We start from the raw sequence: 23,845 nt of genomic DNA, 5'->3' as shown, positions 1-23,845 counted from the left end.
TAGGATACATAAGCAAGACTTTCGTGGTGCGTTGGGTGCTTCCATACCGGAATCTGTACGTCTTGTCAGTTGCTCACGGCCCACTGTGGTTAAGGTATACATAGAATGGTGTTGAAAGGGAAAAAACCACCTCCCGCCGACAGAACTGCAAAGGATTACGCAAGGTGGATGTTTATGGTAAAAGAAAGATGTAGCGCGTTGTACAGGCTCAACAACAGGTCACTGTATAACAGTTGACATGCATATACGATATGAAGAATGCGAGAAGAATATCCCAAATGACGATGCGCCGCACCCTCAGATGGGGTTCCACAGCAGATGACCAAAGAGACACCCCTGCCCTCACCATTGATCATCGTCGACAGTGAATGCTATGGTGTCAACAACACGCTGTTGAACACTGAAGTCAGATAAGTACAAGTACCTGATGCAACACTAACGGAAGCGTTCGTGTTTGGCGCAAGCGAGCAACACGAATCCATGGATCCATCGTGCATGCTTCCCACTATCCAGGCAGGTGGCGGGGTTGGCTTAATATTGGGAATGTTTTGCTGGTAAGATCCTGGGCTCCTGGTGAGTATGACCAATGTTTCACTAGTGAGGTCTACCGACAGCACTTAGGAAACCAGGTGCACCCTGCAATGTTGCATTTTTTACCAGGACACAATAGTCAAGCGTGTTTTGGAGCCTGCACTGTGCACGAGTAGTTCAAGGAACACAGTGAAGATATCATTCATCTTGATTGGCCCTCAATTCGCCTGACTTCAATCCAGTTGATACCTGTGACATGATGATGGTTCACTTCTCGTTTTGGAACAGAAATGAAGTGTATGGACGCGCAACTGTCATGGGCTTTTTTCTCTTCGTGGCTGAGTTAGTCGGTCTCATGCATAGAAAGCAAGGTTTTTCCCTCAGCAACTGGATTTTTTCGTCCAGCAAAACAGACAAATCGACCATAGATCACACACAATTAACAGACATAATACACACAGCACGGCTTATGAATATACATAAGTGTATTCTTCGGTTGGTTTGTTGTTTATCGGACAAAAACCTCGAGGCACGAATTACCCTCTTTATGGTTCATCGTGCACGTTCCTTGAATCTGTAAGTTACAATCCACAACCCATACTTTTAATGTATTGCTGCTGCTGCACGGTAACACCAAGATTTATATTTGTATTTTCCAGCTGATGCGCATGCGTGGAGGATCTTGGAAGGCTGTGCCAATACTTTTGGTCACGCAACGTATATATATGTCTGTCTCATTCTATAGCTGTCCATTTATTTCTCCAACTTTTTCTTTCTATCTTTTTTTTTGTAATTATTCTATGCACTCTTTATTGACTTGTTTTTCTTTCTATATAATGATGAACTTATTTCTTTCTCTCTTTCTTTCTTTCTCTGCATCAGGTAATGCATATTTACAGTTAATTCACTGCAATTTACCTCTTGCAGTCTTTTTAAGCCAGTTATCATGAGCAGAATTAATCCGTCGACACATGATTCATCTCCAAACATTGAAGAGTGATTTTGAAAAAAATAACCCCCCTTTAAAAAACAAAAATGGTGGCGCATGCAGGCAGGCAGGCACTCTATCAAATTGCACGCCACCTCTACCTAATTAACTCCTCTGTCTCGCGTGGAAGCAGTGCCTAAGTAATCAGCGATATTGATAACTTCAATCAGTTCTTTTTTTTACCCCATTTATTGGCGAAAAATGAATATAGGTTCAGAGTGAAGGATGAATATTCATGGAGGAAGGAAAAGGCAATTATTGGAACCTACTAATGAAGGCAGAACAGAACAAACAAACATACAAAAAAAGTCTCGGTAATTTTATTTCTGCATCATTATTACCCCAATATCAGTTTATTACGATATTTGTCTACTGCGTGCAGTCTCACTTTGTATATAAACATGAAGTGTGATGTAAGAAAGAAGTCTTATACACCATCAGCCAAAAGTAATTAGTTTCACCTATCCATTCTCTCCAAAGTTTGTCCACTTCTTCCTTTAATTTATTTAAGTTATCAACTTCCACAACAACAGATGGAAGTTTGTTCCTTCCTCAATTTGAATTTATGCTCCCTCAGGTTCGTAATCTGAGCAAGAGGAAGAATCCCATCAGCATTGAGCATGCTCAAACCATTCAAGGCCTTATACACTTCAATCAGATCGCCTCGCAGGTGCCTAGTCTCCAGACTCTGCAATTTGCCTTTCTTGAAAAGACCATCCCTTTGTTCCCATCATCAATCTTGTTGCCCTTCTCTGTACTCTTTCTACCAACTGTGCATCCTTCCTATAATGAAGCTTCCAGACCTGTACGCAGTACTCAAGGTGTGGCCTGACCATTTCCTTATACAGTGGGATAATCACCTCCTTCTTGATAGCAAAATTCTTGTCTATTATTGACAAATCCCCATGAGCTGTCCTGGCAGACTATCTACATTTCTCAGAGAACTTCATATCTCAGTGCACAATTACCCCCACATCTTTTTCATTCTCTACTACCCTGAGTGTAGTACCACACAGTTGATATGTTACTTTTGGGTTACTGTTACCTATTTCCAGTACTTTTGCATTTGTCAATGATAAACTTCAGTTGCCACCACAGCCCATCTGCCCAACCTTTCTGTATCCTGTTGCAGCAACGTACCATCGTTACTGTTGTTAACAACCCTGCCAGCGTTTCTGTCATCTGCAAACTTGGACATTAAGCTAATATACCTTCATCAATTATCATTGATGAAGGTATATCAGGCTTACAAAACAGCAATAGGCCCAACACCGAACCCTGGGGGACTCCACATTAGTCCACGAAGAGCAGTGTCCATTGATTACCACTCTCTGTCTTCTCCCACTCAACCATCCCTTTATCCATAGCAGAAACTTGCCCTTAATGTCATGCTGCTCTAATTTGTACAGCAGTCTTTTCACATCTTTGCCGATTGGTAGTCTCGGACAAGGTCTACTTGGTCTTAATCTTAGAAAGTTTTTCCATCTTGGAAACAAACAAAAGGAACAGGAAGATGTTGACCATTTAACGTAGGAAATTTAAAAACATTATGGTACAACCAACTCTCATCTACCTAGAAGCTGAGATTAAAAGTAATACTCTACCGCCATCTACTGTCATTCTTATCAAACTCAACTTGTTATGCCCTCTCATAAAGCACAGGAAAAGTAGTTGAGGTTAACTGATACTTGAAGAGATGTCTTTATCTATTATTCATAACAAAAATAACTATTTATTTCCATTACGTAATCATCCTGGAATATTGTTTTAAATATTCATCGTCTTTTGAATTAGAAATCTGAAGGTCACAGATAAATTCTCTTCATCTAAACCATGAATGTGTATCATGGAACAGCAGTTGTAGATAAAGTTAATCTCTAGCTATTGGATAAGATATTTTCATATCTTTTAAAGATACGAAAAAAATTTAAAGATTGCACTGACTTGCGACTTTATTAGACCAATCCAGGGTTCGCTATATGCAACAATCTATACCAAAATATGCAAATAGAAGATGTCACGTGGTGTACAAAGTCCCATGACTCGACTAATGTCCAAATCTGCTCACTAATGTGGAAGATGAAGGATCGCACGCCCTTTGCCCCAATAAAGTGTCTAGGCTGCGTACATTATTTTCTGTTCTGTGGAAAAATATAATGCTGCAGTTTCTTGGATGGATCTGAAGCTCGTTGTCCCAATAAAGTTTTCATGTAGTGTCTACTAAGTGGACAGAAGCCATGGTATATCTACCTAGTAACGGATAGACCCACCTTTCTCCCGGATAAGGGCTGTCACGCGACGATGCACTGAGTCCACTAGTTCACGAAAGCGTTCCACAGATATTTCCATCCATGCTTGTTCTTGGGTGGAGGATCCAAAGCTCGAACGCACCTTTCCATAGCGTCCCAAAGATGCTTCACAGGGTTCATGTCCTATGAACGGGGGAATGGGGACAGTGCAATTTCTGTACCACCTCCGCGACCAATGCATTGGGCATCCACTATCATCCCTCTTTCAAAGTCGGTTAAATCACGACGTTTATCCATACAGACATCGAATTACCGTCTACGTGAATGTAGCGATGCATTTTTATGAATAAATAAAATAAAGTAAATTTTATTTAAAAACTGGTAGCGCTCAGTATCAAATCCAATGGACTTGATCAATACAAAGTATCAATACAATGGACTCTGTAAAATATTGATAAATGAAACGTGTTTATTTAATGTAGTGAAATGGCTTTTAAATTGAAATATAAGCACTTCTCCTTGACAGTTATTTGTGGCGTCGAGTAGGGACATGGATCTCCATGAATTATTAAAAGAATTCCCGAATAGGTGTCATAAATATTATTTCTTTTTACTTCATTCGGCTGTCTCTTGGAAACACATTGTGTTTTTAATATTTATAAACACTCGGGCAGCCAAAACCACAAAGGAATATCCATTTATGATTATGCCAGAAACTAAAAGTGAGCCTTCTTGTTCCACGCTCCATTCGCAAAATGAATCCGGATGCTCATCAGTCAACATCAACCGGTGTACTTTGGTCTCATACATAATTAACGTGTTTACCTGTAGCATACACAAAGATCATTTCAACAGCAGGGATTGTGATGTCATCCGCGTTCTAAGGGCGTTAGTGCGTCTCCAGTTGCACAATCGCAAAGATGGTTTAATTACTTAGGACGTTGCAGTACAGACAATCGAAGGCTGGGATATTGGCTGTCATCTGTATCAAGTGTAAGGAGCTGAGAGCTGAATAATTCTTGTTTATTTACAGTTCCTTCTTAAGTGCGTGTCCAAAGAGCGTAGCTGTCATACGAGATAGTTTCCGTCCTCTTGAAAAATGGATCTCTTACGTACTTAAAAAATCGTCTACGTAATGATGGAATGACCTTCCAATAACCTTGAAATTGTTACCGTGGCAACAGGATTTTTTGTGTGAGGGTGATGGAACGTTTCTGGTTGTGGTACGTTAATATTTTTAGCGAACATTGAAATAATTTTTGGAAATACTATACTTGCAAAAAGTTGTTGTTGAGTTTTAGGAGCATCAGCGACTTTTCTGGATGAAAAACTTCAGTTTCCGGGAGGAAAAACCACGCTACCCTCGCTTGAGACCGACTAGCTCATCCACGTTGTGAAAGGCCCATAAAAATTTCTGTCATCATCAACGGGACTTGAACTTAGTCTTTTTCCACCTACTATGCGAAGGATGGTGATTCTACCAACAATGCTACTCACGAGGGCAGTTATTAGGTAAGTGTATCTAATTAAGTACCACTTGTATAATATTAAGAAAGTTTGTAAAGTTGTCTGACTTGTCACCTAAGAGAAAATTATAAGATATACGAGGTGCGGTAGTAAAGTTCCCGGACTGGTGCAATAAAAGGAACAGAAAGTGAAGGAGCTTAAAAAAGATTTATTTTTATTCAAAGTAATCATCACCTGACTGAATGCACTTATTACAGCGTTCTAAAAGTTTCTGAAAAGAGTCAGTGAAGGCGTCCAAGGAGATGACCTTCAGTTTTTCTTTATGTCCTCAACATCCTGGAAATCTCTTTCCTTTGAGGACAGTTTTTATCTGGGGAAAGAGGAAGAAGTTCGCTGGTACTAGATCAGAAGAATAGTGAGATGGTTGATCTGTACAATGCCATGTTTCTTCAGAAATGTCTTCACAAGACGTGCAGAATGGGTTGGAGAATTGTCGTGCAACAAGAGCCAGCTGCCTCACCCGAGAAATGCTTTAGTAGTCTTTGAAGGTACGTAGAACGTAACATTGGCTCTACTTCAGCTACAAATTCCTTGTGAATCACACTTTGTCGAAAAACATGATCAGCATCGTCTTGATCTTTGGTGATGACTTTGAAGTCCACCACGCTCTGTCAGTTCGTCTCTGAATCGTACCGAAACACCAACACGCCCCTCCAGTGACAATGCAGTCGAGGAAATTAGGACTGTCTTGACAAGTTTAGATGAAGTCTTCGCTTGATAACTCTTCGTTGCTTCTTGCTCTTACTCTGGAAGAGCTTGTTCCACCGTGTCCCATAAGTGTAAAATTGGACTGAAATATGATGACTGGGGAAGTTACCATACCAGACTCAATTCATTCTTATTTTTCTAGAACCAGTTCTGGCCTTGCAACATGGCGTATAATCCCGTTAGAAAAACCTGGTTTCATAGATGCACTGCAACCATGAAGGAATACGTCTAATAGGAAAAAATTTCCAAATAAGCCATGGAATCCAAATGTTGCTCTTCTGGTATCAAGAGGTTCCAGTGTGTATCATGAAAAGCAGGATGGTTTATGGACTTTTGCTATTACGGTCCTCCCATCATCATGAAATAGCAGAAACCCACTATAATCGTATCTCCTTGGTTATTGGACCAATCTAAATACACCCGAAACAGAGTGGAACATGAAAACTCCAGCACGGTTGAGATTACTCATATCGGCACCAGTTAAAGTACGCCATTTTGTTCATTAATTCTTATGGAATTATTCGGGGACCCCGCATAATAAGCTCCAAAGTTTTACAAATTCTGTAACAACAAAACAGTTACGCTAATTGGAATGGAATGTCTTTTTGTTGACTTTCTTATTAGATTCTTTAAGCAATACGAATATACCATTATAAAATACCAGTGCCATCATCCACCACGCATGCGTACTACGCATATTACGTATACATTCTATTCGAATGGATCATTAATACCCAAACACACACAATAATTAACTCATTAATCTACCACTCTTCAGTTAATGTTTTTTATATCCTTCCATTTCTAAGCACCATCATTACTTCAGATTACTATACATCCATGGCAAATGTCATCTCTTCGTTCAACTTGCCTCGGCCGACAAACATCGATGGAAACTGACCGCCACAGTTCAATAGATCGATGCACAACATCCTCCATCCCACATCCATCATTGATCAATAATGTCACATTTGTAGCTGGGTTAAATATTCTCAGGGTTTCTTATACTCGAATCAAAATTTTAAATTATTTTCTTTAACACATATTGATCCATCAAATCACTAAAAGATAGTTATTTGATGTATAATACTATCTATCACTCCACGAATATAATGTAAACATGGTGTTTACGAAGCACATATGCAGACAACCACCAGAGAATACCCCCATCACTGAAACAATGTCTGAAATAGATAGCCAGGGTCCCAATCGCTAAGTGCAGACTTCTCCGATGCCTATTCTCCCGTTGTCGTACTGCATTAGTAGATCCCTAGCATCATCCACCACGCATGCGTACTACACATCTGGGAGAAGACGACAGAAAGCTGGCGTTTCAGAATGAGAGAGCGAGTCGAAGGACCTATACGATCAACAGCTGAGATGCAGCTACTAGGTGGACACAGTGGATGTTGTAGACAAAAGGTGCATCCAAGTCCTTGGACACGCGAAGGATGTTGGATCCTTTGGATGAGGATGTAGGAGCTGCCAATGACTGCACGTAAGTACATGGTTTTGTTTGTTATTGTAGATGCGTAAACACATCGTGGAATTGTGCAAGATGAAACTGTCTGGCTTTGCCCGGGTACTTCACTGTGAAGTGTTCTATCAGTATTCTAAATGCCATAATCTCCTTCTTCTGTATTTGAAACTCAACAATGTCTCGTTTAAGTCCTTTATTTCATTTTGGAAAAATAATTCTTTCTTTTTTTTTCTTCTAATAATTGTTGGTTCTTGTTTCCCCCCTGAAGATGAAATACATTAGCAATGGTGACTTCAACAGGATTAAAACAGAAGTCAGCATGAACAGCTGCTCTGGATATCCATAACTTAAACTCCTTATTTGATAAACAGGTTGCCATGGAGACGTGATAGACAACAATGGTGTGCTAACAATATTAGAAATAGCATCGGATCTTCTGCTCTCTTTTTTTCTTTTTATTTGTTCCCTAGCAACAGAGAAGTTTGAATGGTAAAAAAGATTCTTCCTCGTCCTTCTCTTTCTGGATTTATTTTCTTTTGCATGTTTTTCATCCAATGTTTTTCAGATTGTTTATCTGCCAAATATAACGAAGTTGCTGCCATTTCTTCTTTAAATGCGCTACATTACACCATGGATTTTTTTGTTGTTGGTTCGTTTTCATGGAGTTCTCTGCCAGTGTGATTAATTACCTCATAATCTACCACTCGAGCGATTTTCCAAGAAAAAAGACGCCTTTATGAATGTCTCTATAATTGGTTGAAGGGATTTAACACGCATGGAAATCCATCGTTGCTTTAATCCTTTGCCAGCTTAGTGAAAGAACTGAACCAGATCCCGAGGACGAAAAACTGAAGATGTTAGTAGTGGTAGAGTTTAACAAAAGATCAATTGCCTACCTGCCATGCCATAATATAACAATCAGTGGTTAGTAATTTCTGATGAGGACGATAGTTATGACCTTCAAAGGTGACCACGCAGTCCTTCGCTGTGTCTGCAGAATATTTGATGCGTCTACCTCTTTATTTTTAATGTCTTCAAACAAGAATTTGAAGAAGAAAGTCTGCGAATTGCGTGTATTATATGATCGATTTGTCCTCTTCGGGATGAAAAACCCGATTTTATTCTATTATAGCTGCGAGGATGATTTATGTCTAGGTACCATTTATATCTTTTTCAGGATCTACAAAAATCATTTAATTTTTTTGTATGTTTCAAGATAAATCCCTTCATGTCTTGTAATATAAATGCTTCATCTCCAGTGAAGGATTTTAAGTTTTCAAAGCCAACAACAGATTATTAAATTGCGAGTGGTTTGTACTGTCCAGCAGCAACATCCTGCCTAGTTTCTGCCCATGTGTCTCAGTCTGTTAAGGAGCGGCGCCAAGGCTAAGTAGGATCAAAAAATTGAGGTTGGAATTCGCCGATTATTGTGGTTCCTCAGCCTTCGGAAATAGTATCCACAATCAACCCCTGATAATACAGAAAATACAACGCTCCTGTCATGGATGGATACAGGAGGGCGTTTGGAATTTATTAAAAGATCAGAATTTTGAATTGACAGGGGACTCGTTCGACCATTAAAAGGATGGCAGTTAGAATACACTGTAGCAGTCCTCGGAAATGGTTTCGGCGACTATTCAGTCCTCACCTTCTAAACCGTTCTTCATATGGACATCGATGAACACCCCTCACTAATTTCGAGGACCTTTGAACCCCTTCTAGAAGCTCTCTTTCTTCAAGTGTGTTTGTTTTCTCAATGGCCAAAGCAAATAACGCTATGAGGCGTTAGAATATTTTATATAAAGGGACAATGAAGAACCAGGTGTATCGGGAAGGATGTCAAACTTTGGCAGATCTGAAGGACAGCATTAGACGTCATGTGCTGGCTATTCCAGTTGACATTTACTTTCTGCTGTAGAAAATGCTGTTCTTCGAATGGAAACTGTTGTTGACCAAAATGGAGGACACATTGAACAATTCAAGTGATTTTTATTGCCACAGTGCCATATAGTGTCAAATTTTGTAACTAATATTTTCCCAATAAATGGTAAGCGCATTCTTTATTGTACCTGTTGTCCAAATTTATCTTCAGTACGGTCTTAGAACTCGCTCCAGAGCCCTCTACTTAGGGATACTTTAATTTTAACAACCCTGTACTTGTGTCCGATCTCTGACTGTCTTATACACAGAAAGAGACAATGAAATGCCTTCATGGGTAACACAGTTGGTATAATCACCATCCTCTCTACATCCGGTGGAAAAGACTTGAATTCGAACTTTTGAAAAGCCGTTATTTAAAGAGGGTTTATAGAAGAACTTTTGAGCAAGAATATTCAAGGAACGGTGAGTCATTCAAGAACATTGAGCAAGGAACGGTGAATCATTAGAGATATCTTCTCTCAATCTGTGAAGGTTGATAAAGTTAAAAATAAAGAGTAAAAACTGGATCTACAAGTAGGAGGAGACATAAAATATTCTAAAAAAAGCAAAGATATTTACAAACTGGTCTTCTTATAGAATCAAAGACATTGGTGTCACAGTGTTATAAATGTGTGGTCTACGGGCATGATGCCAAGTATCTTCGGGGAGAGTCGACATGAGGTCACTGTTCTAAGAAAGGCCTTTTAAGGAATACTGTTTTATTCAACAGTCTCCTATTGTACTAACTCCAAAAATAAAGATTTAGCCTTTGATGATTCTGCAACTGACCTGTCAAGAAAGGGCAGGCACTTTTTTTTTGTTTAGGACTGGCAGGTAAGAGATGCGTGGTGTAGCAGTGATCACCATTGTATTTCCTATGATGCGATTGGAAGACCAGTATTCTGCACTTTGGTCTCAGGATGACAGTGGAAAGACCAACTCTCGTTCTCAGTTATAATACTGTTTTGTATACCAGGTTCACTAGCTGTTTGAACAAGATCTTTGAGAGCATCCAATCATCTGATTTTTCTGAGTTAAATGATAGAGTTATGTGAAATGATAGAGTTATGGATCGATACTGGGATCTGCAATGTGGAACATTTTCTGGATGAATTTTTGGCGCATGATATGGCACTCAAATAAAAATTATATTAAAATTCTTTAATAGAATTTGTATTTGAATTCAGTTGGAAGGATGATGATCATCACCCTCCCAAACACCGGGCGAAAAAGACCTGAGTTTGAATCCCGTCGATGATGAGAGGATTTTCCATGGATCTTTTCACAGCGTGACTGAGTAAGTCGGTGTTGGGTGAGGTTAGTATGGTTTTCTCCTGGAAAATCGGGTTTTTTATCCAGCAAACAACAAATCAACCACAGAATATATATAACTTACAGACCATGGCACAATATGGCCAAAGTTGCTGATATACCTAAAACCCTACAAAAACCAACTAGCAGTGGAGTTCTTGCACAGGTGGCACACCAAAACAAGTCATCTCAAATGAGTACATGCAATCAATGGACCAGCCCTGCACATGCATGAATTGTGGCTTCAACTTCCATAGCAGTCGACAGAATTTGGTTTGGAGTGATGTATATGTGGAAAAGTAACAATTTCTGACAAGACACTGTCTCTAAAACTGTATGTTGTTTGAGGGTAAGGATGGCGAACTCTGTTATTATAGGCTACAGAAAGGTGGAATCATTCTTTAGAAAGAATTTGGTTGGATTGAGATTTAGTTAGAATGAGGTAGAGTCCAAATACAGAAAGATATACGTCTAGACCTTGGATCTTGTTTCGAATCATTGTGTTGAGGTCCTGCAGAATGAAAAGTTTCATGCCATCGGTATACTTCGTGATGTCACTGCAATCATTACGAAGGGATGAAAAATAACAACGGAGAAGAGGATCCTGGATAGGACCTCGGCCTGTAATAAGCCGGACCATCGTTCTGATGAAGATATCATTTGCATGTCGCACAACAATAGTTCGTGTTTCCATAATATATGGATGAACCACAACAGGTGGTTCATCCATATATTACTGGACCATGAATACTACCACACCAATGTGATAGTATTCATGTGACATGTGAATGAACCAAGATTGAAATAGCGTCAAAGGTTGTGTGAACGTCTATATATGAAACTGTAATTTATAATCTGTTATCAAAGACTCGGAGAGTTTTGCTGATGGTCACCAGGTTCGTTCGTTGTTGATTGTTTGTTGAAGGGTTTTAGGTACATCAGCGACTTAGACCAGGTTCGCGGTGGTTGAGCTGCCTGCAATGTAGTAGTGAAAATGCAGGACTGTTGTGGCAATACCACAACCTGTTGGTATTGTCACAACAAGTTTGAAGGAGCCATTTCTCGAAGAGCTTCTATTTAAGCATATCAATATGATTATTTCTCATCAAGACACTTGAGTCTGGTCAAATTTTATTCAATGGATTTTTACGTTCTCATAATAGCTTGATGTACCATCATCATCTTCATGATTGCATCGGACTTTCTACCCTCTAGGACATAGCACTATGTGATAAAGCCATAAAAATTCAAGTCTTGGTTGGATTTTTCCACGTGATGTGTGGGGATCCTTTTCATAGTATACCGTGGTAGATAATGATTCCTATTTCTCATTATCTGTTCTTCGCAGCAACAATTGCTAACGTATTCTCAAACATAATTAATTCGCTTCTATTATGAATGGATTATTGTATCGAACAGAATATGTATTGACGTAGAATGCATGTCCTAATTATCACCAGCATAAGTCAGCCTTATTGCACTGAACACTGGCTTTTAATTAGCATATTAAATTCTCTTCATAATCTGCCAGGCTACTTGCCCCATGCATACTTCGTGTTTCAAATACACTGATGCTCAAAAGCTAAGGAACAAGAACACAAAAACGTAAACAAACTAAAAACCTAATAAATATGGGGTTTTCATCCCATAAAAAAGCAACTTTATCTACGAATGCATACACTTTATACACACACAATGTACTGAACCCTTTTGGGCATAATTGCCTTTCAGCTTATTTACTCTCAAAACGCGGGACCGTTAGATGCAGTTGATTATCAGAGAAACTGTCTCGTCCACGTTACACACCACTGAGATCAGGGATGAAAGAGTATATGATGAAAACATGCCCCACACCATTATGGCTTCACCAACAACCAATATCGTTTGAACACTGCAGGTGGGATCATTACTTCGTGATTTCTTCCTCTGAGAACTGTTTCATTGCTTTGTAACAGCGTAAGTGACCTTTTTTTTCCATTGCTGGGTCCAACGTTTTCGCTCGTCATAGTCATTGCCCACATCCATTACATTTCTCCATGCAATGTCCTGTGTCTACCCGCTGTTGACACCATCTAAATCTGTTTTTTAACTGCTCGCCTTAGACATTGACTGCGTCAGAAGTGACGCAGTCAATGTCTAAGGCGAGCATACGATACGCGACTTCCAGGCGTGAATTGACGGTGGTATCAATTTTGAAGTCGAAGAGATCCTTTCCTTTACCTTCAAGAAACATATTGGGTAAGAACTCATTTAGATCAATCTGTTAAGATATTGGGTTATCCACTGTATTCAAGAGTAATCCAGCCAGTTCAGGATGAGCCAAAGACTGGGGGTGGTGGTTATCATTGATGTTTTAATTGCGAACCGTTCATGAAATAAATGTACTACTTGGGTTATATGAGCCTTTGGTATTCTACGTAATATGCTTGTATTGTTCCCCTTCATTGGATTTTAATGACTCTTCAGATTACTTAGAACATGCTTTAAATATATTACGAGGAATCAAATATTGGTCTCACTATGACATCTGCTTGTGTGCGGTATCAGATTCGGGACTGGCAAACAATGGAAGATTGGGTGTATAGTGATCATCGGGTGATTTTGTTTTCTGTGGATATCATTTCAAAATATTCGAAGACCTGTCCTGGTGGATTAGTGAAGTAAAAGCAAAGCGTAGGTCAGTTTACCATGTTAGGAGACGTTACCAGCAACACCGAAATTGGGATCCCCATAAGGTTGTTGAGTTACGTTACACTTATTTAGCTTTCAAAGGAGGGAAACTTGGAAATCTGTTAAGAATCTTGAAATTGTAACCCATTGGGTTACAATTTCAAGATTCTTAACAGATTTCCTTATTCCTTGTTATACAAGATAACAAGGAATAAGGTGAGAACATAATTAACCGTACTTGGTACGGTTAATTATGATACTACTGGAACTATAGGATGGGAGGATTCTGTTGAAACTATTTAACATAATTATTTCCAATAGATGATCCTTTGAAGGGTACTCAATATCAGTTGGAAGTGAGAAAAGAAAATCAGGAATATAGAATTCTGATGTCTACTCAAATTTTTACAATGGAGGAACTGACAAGTGTATTTATAATTTCGATTTCATAAGCTGTTACCACATATGCTGTTGCTTATGTTTAATGAGTGTCTCTCTGAAGAATTCTTCCCTGAAGATTCGAAAATTGCACGTCTTAAGCTTATCAGAAAACCTGAGAATCATTTAATGGATCCAAGGTCGTATTGCTCGGTTGCTCTTCTTGCCAATTTGGGGAAATTGCTCGAAAGGTTGATGGCATTGCGAGTAACAGACCTTTTAGTAACTCGTGATATGCTATCCTCTAAACAATACGGATTTACTTCTGGAAGATCTTGTGAAGAAGTTTAGTTGACTTTCGAACTTATATTGCAAATTCAACATCAAAGTATGAGCTCGCTATTTTTGTGGATTTTGAAGGGGCATTTGGCTCTTTATGGTGGGAGTCGGCCCTTACTCAACTACGGCTTGCCAGAATGTCCTATGGAATCGTATAAACTTTTCATGGGTTATTTTTCTTGAAGATATCTCTTAGTTAAATCCAAATATTATAAGAAACAAGTATCGAGAGGTTGTCTTCAGTAGATAGCTTTGAACCCCTTGATTTGGAATCTAGTACTACAAAGTTCGTTAGTTAAGTCTTTTTCAAATGTACTGTACTTGCTTTTGGGGACAACCTTACTCTTATCGTATCCGGAAAATCTCTTGCTCAGTTGGAACAGAATGCAAATAGTGTTTTGGATGATTTATATCCTTGGGCACAGAACAATAAACTTACTATAAGTCCTACTAAGGCCAAGATCGAAATTATTCCGGCTGTTTGATTAAGATTTCAAAATGGATTTGGGTCTTTCGTAAAGGACATTATCCTTGTGCTATGTGGCAACTTTTCAACCAATGACTTTGTTTGTAGCTTGGTATATATCGTATCACCAAGTAGAGATTGGGCGGTTCCAAGCAAAATTAAATTCCGTGCAACGTACAATATTACTTAGTATTATGATAGCTTGCAGAACAGTTTCAACTGCAGCTGTGATGGCAGGAGCTGTTCCACTGGATCTGATGCTGGTGTAGCAATGTTATTGCATTAAAAGGAATATTAATTCTACAATTTTAGATATTGAAGTCGACCTAAATTCTGATGTAAATGGAGAAAAGAAAAAATGTTGGAACGAGATTATAAACTTGTGGCAAACACTATGGGACACTCCACCATCGAGAAGGGTAACCCATAGTTTTATTCCGAATGTGACATTTAAGCAAAATAAACAGGTTAAACGATTGTTTACTCAAAGTTTCAAGACATTCTGGTGACTGGACATGGATCCTTAAATGCCAAGTTATTTTCCCTTTGTGTAATAGCTACTGAACTTTGTTTCTGTGGGCACCGGAGAGTTGGCAGCATATCTTATATGATAGTTTTCGAATGAATCTTAGAGGGATTCCGATAATTAGTACAATTGGACAAGAAACTGTTTGTTGACGATCAACAATCTTTTCAGCTGGTTCAGGAATATTCTAAAGCGGCATTTGACCATAGAAAAGCCTTGTCACAAACAATTCAAGTTATGCGAGGGTTGCGTGAGGTGGCTTGATAGGACTAGAGTTGAAGGTTTGCTACTTCTGGGTTGCTGAAGCCAGCACAACACACACCATTCACACGAACATAACATTACTAAGTGCCTAGCCTATTTACAGATTCTGTATAATTACAATGTAACGTGGAAGATTTGAACAGATGTTCTAGGAGGCATCTTACCTAAATATATGCATACATACATACATTTCGTTTCCCAATTTCTTGCACACGATCATCAATAGTTATGCGGTTCACATCTAGTGAGCAAATGTGGTTCATTCATTTTCCTTCTAGTGTTAATAGGCAAAGAATCCTGTGCTACTTTCCTTTACATTCTTAGCCAAAGATTCACGTAATCTGATTTAGCTCGCTTAACTCCTTTAGTGACTTGATTGTCCATAACATTTGTTCTTTAACAGACTTCTACTTTGAGGTTTGTTTTCCCAGTGTTTATGTCACAACAAACTCATCTTATACTGGTCAACCACATCGACTGACTGCACTACCTTAGATTCTATTTGCTTCTTAATCAAGAGCATAATTCTACCTTCCCCTCTTGCCCTGTCTATCCTTTCAGTGCGCATCGTACTCACAGTGGGCAAAAGATAAATGTTCTACAAGGTCTCGTTAACTTTTGTCCCGGATAGACATACCCTGTTGCTATCCTTTTTGTACAATATATTTCCCGTTTCCCTAATATACTGCCCTACCATTAATATCCGGACACCCCTCCATAAATGAGGAACAGGTCCTATGCATGCAATACGTCACAGATCCTGCTATAAAGATGCACACTGGGCTTCGAACAGACAATTGCAAACATGGGCATGCAAGATGATACGGTCAACAGAATTACCTCAACTGTTCAACAGAATCGATCACCTCAACAAATGCTAGAAGCCGATTAAAATGGTGTAAGGACTGTAGAGCAGTGGAAAACAGTCCAATGGACAGGCGAGTCGAGGTTTGCACTCCACCAGTCTGATGGCTGTTCCTGGGTGTGGCGAATGCCAGGGGAACAGTTCCTACCTGATTGTATCCTCTCAACAATGAAGTTTGGTGGAGGCAGTGTCATGGTATGGGGCTCCTTTCATGGTTTGGCTTGGGCCCATTAGTCATTATCGACAAAACCATGAATGCTGAGCCGTACCAAGCCATCCTGGACAATTGTGCACATCCAATTATGGTAATACTTCGGGGAAGGCCCATGTCTGTATCAGCAAGACAATGCACCTTGCCATACTGCTCGGGTTGTAACAAGTGGTTTTAAGACGTGTTTGGGAAAGTTGGATTGGCCAGCCCAGAGGACTGATCTGAACCCTACCGAGCATCCTTGGGTTGTATTGGATCATCGAGTACGTGCACGTCCAGATTGCCCAAAGAACAAGGCCGAACTGCTGGCTACATTAAAGGCCGAGTGGAGGAACTCACCTGACATTTATAAAAAGCTAGTTGAGAGTATGCCGCGAAGACTGCAGGCCATCGTAAAAGCGAAAGGTTTCAGCACAAAACATTAAATGACACAATAAAGGCTCTTTTTTTGTCTAAAGGCTGGTGTCCTGATATTAATGGTAGGGCAGTGCAGTAGAGTCACCGACTGGTACTTCCTGTGGGACCAACGCTTTCTGCTTTTGGGGAGGCTGCCATATTGTCTGATGCATGAATATGCTCTAGCATTGAGCTGGGCAGATGCGCGATTAATGGGTCCTTCCATTTAATTTCTTCGAGGATACATCAATCCTGTTCTTTAAGCTCTCATATTCGCTTATCCGAATGCTGAATTTGCGCTTTATCTCCTCACACTCTTTGCAACGAAAACACATAAAGGTTGTATATGTCTCGCTACAGATTGGTCCACAAATATTACGCAAATAGCGCATATTATAAAGCCTCGTGGGTGAACTGCCCTTGGGAATTTTCCTTGAGTCAAAGCATTCCTGCTACCTTGACCTCTTGCTTTGCTGCTTTGTCTTAGCTTAAATTTAAATTAAAAATACCCCAAAAAACTATAAGAAACTGAAGTACAGTTATAACGGTGCACTATCAAATTACGTTAGATATTAGGTTATGCAGTTATGTTTTCAAATAATATTCTTATTGCTAAAAATTTTCAGTTTATAGACTTAATAAAAGCATTTCTAATATTAATTATGCTCCTACAGAATTAGGTAAAAGAATATTAAATAGCATTTATATTGTTCTTATCTGTCTTTATATTTCTTTCCATCAAAAGTCTCATTATTCCTAATGAGAATTTTTATGGAACATTATGGGCTCCTTTTCTGGAATCCATATTTTTCCTTTCCTGTTATTTGCTCCAGTGTTCGTCGCTCTTCTGTCCATTATCTTGAACATCACTTTTGCTGATGCGATATCAAATGGATCTCAAATCCTTACATTTGATTGCCTTCTTTTTCTCCTCTGTTGGAATCAAAATAAGTAGCACGCATAAAATCCTCTGGCCATTTTCCCATCTCTGTCTGTTCTCAAGGATCTTCATTTTTGTTTGAAAAATTTTCCACGGACTGGCAATTTTAACAAAGTTTTTTCTGTCCTGTAAATCCTTCCAGCTTTTAAATTTTTAAGAAATTTGACACATAATTCGCCGATATCTTGTTATATCTCTGTTAACTCACAGGGGTCCTTGGCCCACAGTTTGAGAAACATTGGTCTATGTATATTTTTTCGTTCTTACATGCCTTTAGTTCTCATAAAGACTAGATCTTATGTCTGCCCATCACAAAAGATCTACTTTTAAGCTAATCGAAACCAATGCTTTGAACTCCATCAAGTATTTCAAATATTGTATTTCAATACGATTAATTTCTTCACAGACGAAGAAACCTGAAGAGTTATTATATGACGTTGGAATGTTATTCTACCAAGTTTTTCTTTTCTCAATTATTTTGTTACATTCAAAGAGTTGATGGTGCGCGTGGAAACACAAAAATCATTGAAGAGTAGGGATTACTTAAAGAGACGAGAGCGTTTGTGAAGTCACTCAATCATATTTTAACGATCTTCATTACTTTAACTGTGGTAATTCATCACAAGTACGTGAAGGTTACTTTTTGTCTCTAACCAGATTTTTTGGTAATTTTTTTGGAGTCTTGTTTGTGGTGATTATGCGTGTCGAATATAGGAATGGTTTTCTATGAAAAAGATCTTTTTTTTTGATAAATTAATTAGTTTCAATAATCACCACGCGCAAAACATACTGGGGTCCAGAAGGTTACAAGGGAATAGAACGAAAGGAAATTTACTGAGCTTTTAATCTTCTCCAATATACCATAGAGACTCTCTGATGAATAACGAGTCAACATAATATAACTTTCCATGTTTTTGCCACCTATTTCCATCTTCATTCTCTGATTAGTGCATTACGAACTGCATGCTGGAGAATTTATAATCACAACTGTCGAAACAAGTTTGCAATCTTTTTATTTCAACTAATCTCATGGAACTGTGACAGATATTGCCAATTGTCCCGGGTTATATCGGAAATCATTATTTGCGGTTGTCAAATACACAGGCTAACAGAAATTGGACTGCAAGTACGCACGCAATCGGGGCCCTAGTAGCAGAGACTCAATCGATTTACATAATATTTGTTATTTTTACATTTCATACATTGCTGGAGCGATTTATCAAATAAAAAAACTTAGTTCAAGTTCTGGTCAGCAGTGGCATTTTATTTTATAAAATGGAAGTTTCTTAGATGCTCAAACTATTTGAGGGTTGAATTTTTACAATTTTTGGCACAACCTATAGGAAATATTAACTTAAACAGCATGAAATTATAGGAAATCATTATCTAACTTTGTTACAACTGATCAAACATACAACGGACAAAATATGTACAGGGTGTCTCAAAAATACACGGCATAACGGCATGTGAGGAACTCATTCTTCAGCATTGAGTTCCTCATAATTCATTCCTGAAGTTCTGCGCGTGTATTTTTGAGACACCCTGTATAACTATGTACACTGAAAGGACAGAATTCGTGGGACAGATAGTTCCTGGGCAACGCGATGTTGTCACCCCTCTCGCAGGTGACGAACCCACCGCCTGGCACGTACATAGGTACACTGCATCACTGCATTCATGTAGATGGTAATTCGATTTCAGTATGGATAAACATCGTCATTTAACCGACTTTGAAAGAGGGATGATAGTGGATGCCCAATGCATTGGTCGCTCTGTCGCGGAGGTGGTACAGAAATTGCACTATCCCCATTCGACAGTATCAGGGATTTATCGGGAATACGCCATTTCTGGAATAACAACTCATCGTGGACAGCGCTGTGGGTGGAGAAAGGTGGTAGAATGAACGTAGCCGTCGACGTCTGTCTCGCATTGTTTCAGCCAACTGGAGAGCGGTAGTGGCACAAATCACCCCACCAACTTCAACTAGGGAGGTGCCAGAAACGTCTCCACCAAGACCATCAGGCGATCATTAGCCGCAATAGGTTATGGGAGCCGCCAGAGTCCCATTGCTAATACTGCTACACAGGACTCTACGCCTCAACTGGCCGAAAGATCATCGGCACTGGACCTTGGATGATTGGAGACGGGTCTCCTGGTCCGATGAATCCCGTTTCCACTTATTTCGTGTGGATGGGAGAGTGCGTATCTGGCGGAAACAGCACGAAGCTATGCACCCGTCATGTCAACAATGAACTGTTCAGGCAGGTGGACGGTCGGTAATGGTCTGGAGCGTGTTCAACTGGTACGCTTTGGGACCTCTGATACGTCTAGATGCATCTCTGAACGGTTCGGGTTACGTGTGCATTCTTGCAGATCATCTGCATCCCTCCATGATCATCGTGCACCCAGGTAATAGACTCTTCAGCAGGACAATGCGGCTTCGCACAGAGCCGTGGTGACTAGAACATGGTTCGAAGAGCATTCTGCAGATTTTACCACCATGGAATGGCTCCCCGTCACCGGACATGAACCCGGGTAGAATCTTTGGGATGTTGTGGAAAGGTCCATTCGAGCTTTGGATCCTCCACCCAGGAATGCGACGGAATTATGGACAGCTTTTATGAACTAGTGGACTCAATTCCTCGCCATGTGACTGCCCTTCTCCTGGTGAAAGGTGGACCTACCGATTACTAGGTAGGTATTCTATGATTTCTGTCCACTCGGTGTAGTGAAATCATGGGTGTTTTATACAGGTAAAAGTGATATAATACAAATTTGCCTTCTAGACGAACCATATTTTTATCAACCTCCTACGCAGCATGAAACTGACAAAAGAATCTTGATTTACACAGCATGAAACTGAAAAAAAATTTTAATTTACACAGCATGTTAACTTGCACAGCATGAACTGAAAAAATTATTTTAACACAACATTGAACTGACAAAAGAATCTTTTTTAGCCTACGCAGCATGAAACTGGCAGAAGAATCTTAACTTATGCAGCATGCAACTGACAAGAGGATCTTGATTTGCGCAGCACGAAACTGAAAAAGAAAAGAATTTTAATTTACACAGCATCAAACAGACAAAAATATTAACTTATACAGCATGAAACTGACAAAAGAATTCTTTCACAGCATGAAACTGGCAACAGAATTTTTCACTTTTACAGCATGAAACTTACAAAAGGATCTTAACCTTGCAGCATGAATCTGACAAAAGAATCTTGACCTAGCATGAAACTGAAAAATTTTAATTTACACAGTATGAAACCAACGAAAAATTTTTACTTGCACAGCATGAAACTGACGAAAGAATCTTAACTTATACATAAGCAAAAATCATGACTTACACATCATGAAATTTGCAAAGGAATCAACTTACACAAGAGGAAACATACAAAAGAATTAACTTACACAATATGAAATTAAGGGTTAACTTATGTATTATGTATAATCTTAAATTACGTGGTATATTTGAGTATAATAGTACAGTACAGCATTATATTTTTAATCGTTTTTTGCATGGATTGAATCCTTTTTCTAAGATCTCTTCAGATCCAATTGCATTTTCTCCACAGTATCTCTAATTTTCTCCACAGTATCTCTAATACTGAATCTGAAATATTAGCCATCTTTAATCCCCCCACATCATAATGCTGCTCCTAACAGCTGCGTTCGGACATAAGCTATCACCCTCCGATCTCGCCACGGAAGAGGGAACCTCGTAAATGATTAATCTCCACGGCAACATCCGTCTGTAGTCCCAAAGGATTACGGAATGCTTTCCAACAGCTACTGGATTACCATAACATTTTTACTTCTCTTGCTTGCTTTCCTTGACCTAAGAAACAGAAAGATTTTTCTTGCGATAAACTAGAACATCCTTGAAGTAACAAATTCTGAAGTCCCTAATAAAGAATAAGCTCGACATCCGTTTTCTCTTGCTGTGCCTACTATTATCATACTTTTCCGACTGCTTTTTGAAAACTAAAATGAATTCTACATAATTGCAATGTAAGTTCTATGAATCAACGGGAAGGTAATTTTCAGTTAATACCATGGTAAAACGTGTTTACCAAAGAGGGATTTATGTTCACCAACCAGTGGTTGATATATTTTTCTACTTGGGGACCGAAAAATAAATGGTACAAATTCTGTTCATGGATGAGTCCAGCTTTAACTTTTAATATGACTTTAATTGGTTCTTAATAGCAGCTAAAGTGAAATCTGAAAAAACCATGCCCATTCATAGAAATGGCATCAGATGAAATGAATGATCAACAAAGGCATCCATGTCTGCAACTTGATATTCTGAATCCAGTTGTCTTTCCACACGTCGTAGCAACTGGAGAGATAGCATCGTTTATTCCTTGATAGTTTCTCAAATTTGTATGCCACATGGGTTGATAATGTATGCTGAATGAGAAAGGTTACCGAGTCCATCTTATTCTCCTGAACTTTAAGTGATTGAGCATAAGCATTGGACAGATGAAAGATGCATTTCCTGTCGACCAACTCCTCCCGTAATAGAAGATACAATTTTCATTTGATCACTTACTCATAATTTGATTTTGGGTGAGAGAATCTGTCCTCCTGTTCTATATGATCAATATTGATTTCTTTGTTCAACTTTTAACCAAATACTGAAAGGATTCAAAAGAAACAATAGAACAAACTTAAGTAGTTGATGTCATGAGTAGTATTATTCTATGTATTAAGTTAGGAGTAAATTATGGGAATTTGTAAATTAAATCTTCATTGGCAAGCCTTCCTTAAACATTCCTCCCTTGTAATGGGATTTGTACCACTTCTTTTTACACAGTTCATGGATTCTAACCGCAATGCTACTTGCCTTCGAATTGCCTTCTGTTCAATGACCGATGGGGTTGCACACACACAGACTGAGAGTATAACGAAGTTCGTTTTTCTTCTTAATTAAACCTTCACGGGCAGTGGGAAATCTCTGACACAACCCAAGATCGGATTCTGTATTGCAGAGCAAGAGCTATTTTCAATCGATTCAGGACATCAGCCATAAAGAGTTACGCAGGTGCTAACTTGTCTAAAGGAAAAGTGCCATACTTTTCCAGGCACAGCGTCATTAATTCAAATCTTGATCCAGATAACTGGATGGACTACATTGAAAGATTCAAAGCGAATTCCACTTCTGCAGAACCACCTGTCCAACACTCTGATGATTTTGCTCCTACGGATGACCTCTCCACCATTTCTATCACCAGACAGCAACTTATAAATGCTATAAACTCCCTGAGTCCGTCTGGTACGGCAGGCCGAGATAACATACCTCATTTCATCATTAAGTGCCTTAGCCCCCACATCCTGGATGCATTTCTCTCAATCTACAACTCAGTCCTATACAAACAAGTGTTCCCACAATGGAATTAATACTCTATGATCCCACTGCCTAAATTCAAGTGCCAAGCCAATCGAAGGAAAGAGATTGGAGGATGCTCAGAAGAGTAGTACGTAGATCCTGTCAGTTCTCATTAAACGCTCTCAATCAGGAGTTCAGAGATACCAGAGAAACTGATACATCATCGACGGGACCTGAACTCAGGTCTTTTCCACCCGGTGTGAGGAAGACTGCGATTGTACTAACTGTGCTACCCACGAGGGCAGCCACTGAGTTAAAAAAAAGCCCATAAAAGTACCTCCCATCGGGATTCGATACCAGGCCTTCTCCAAATGCACTCTCTTTATCATCTAATATAGAATTGCGTGACCACTTCCTGCTGATTGTCCCTCTATCCTGAGTCTTACGCTATCTTCTGATTCATAGGTAATGATCAGGTCTAGAATATTCTATCTGATCATCTTACACAAAGGGTTGATATTGCCAATGATACTCCTTGCCGTTGTGAACTAATTGTATACATATTGTATACAATTAATTGTTAACAATGCTAATATTTTGATAGGGTGGTGTACATAGCATTTCGTTCTTATCTGCGCTGGCTATTGCTGCTCAGAATCAGGGGATGTATTGTGTAACTTGGGATATTTCGGTTCCAGTTGACTTATCGGGTTCAAATCATTCCGAGGTACTCTAGAGG

The 23,845-nt window shown here is 39.2% G+C and overlaps 1 protein-coding gene across 1 annotated transcript in view; it reads left to right on the top strand.

Moving 5' to 3' along the window:
- Window positions 1–7,322: 7,322 nt before the first annotated feature.
- The window catches only part of LOC150086496 (glutamate receptor ionotropic, NMDA 2B-like), a 68,723-nt gene continuing 52,200 nt past the window's right edge, over window positions 7,323–23,845 (top strand). Inside the window, exon 1 of the mRNA XM_090371439.1 lies at window positions 7,323–7,501. The gene's annotated coding sequence lies outside the window, so the exon portion shown is untranslated. The remainder of the gene's footprint in view (window positions 7,502–23,845) is intronic.

This window comes from Mastigoproctus giganteus, chromosome 4 (genome assembly GCF_048544385.1).
Source record: "Mastigoproctus giganteus isolate SK-2022 chromosome 4, ASM4854438v1, whole genome shotgun sequence".
Classification (NCBI taxonomy): Eukaryota; Metazoa; Arthropoda; class Arachnida; order Uropygi; family Thelyphonidae; genus Mastigoproctus; species Mastigoproctus giganteus.
This window is presented reverse-complemented; position numbering and strand designations above follow the sequence as displayed.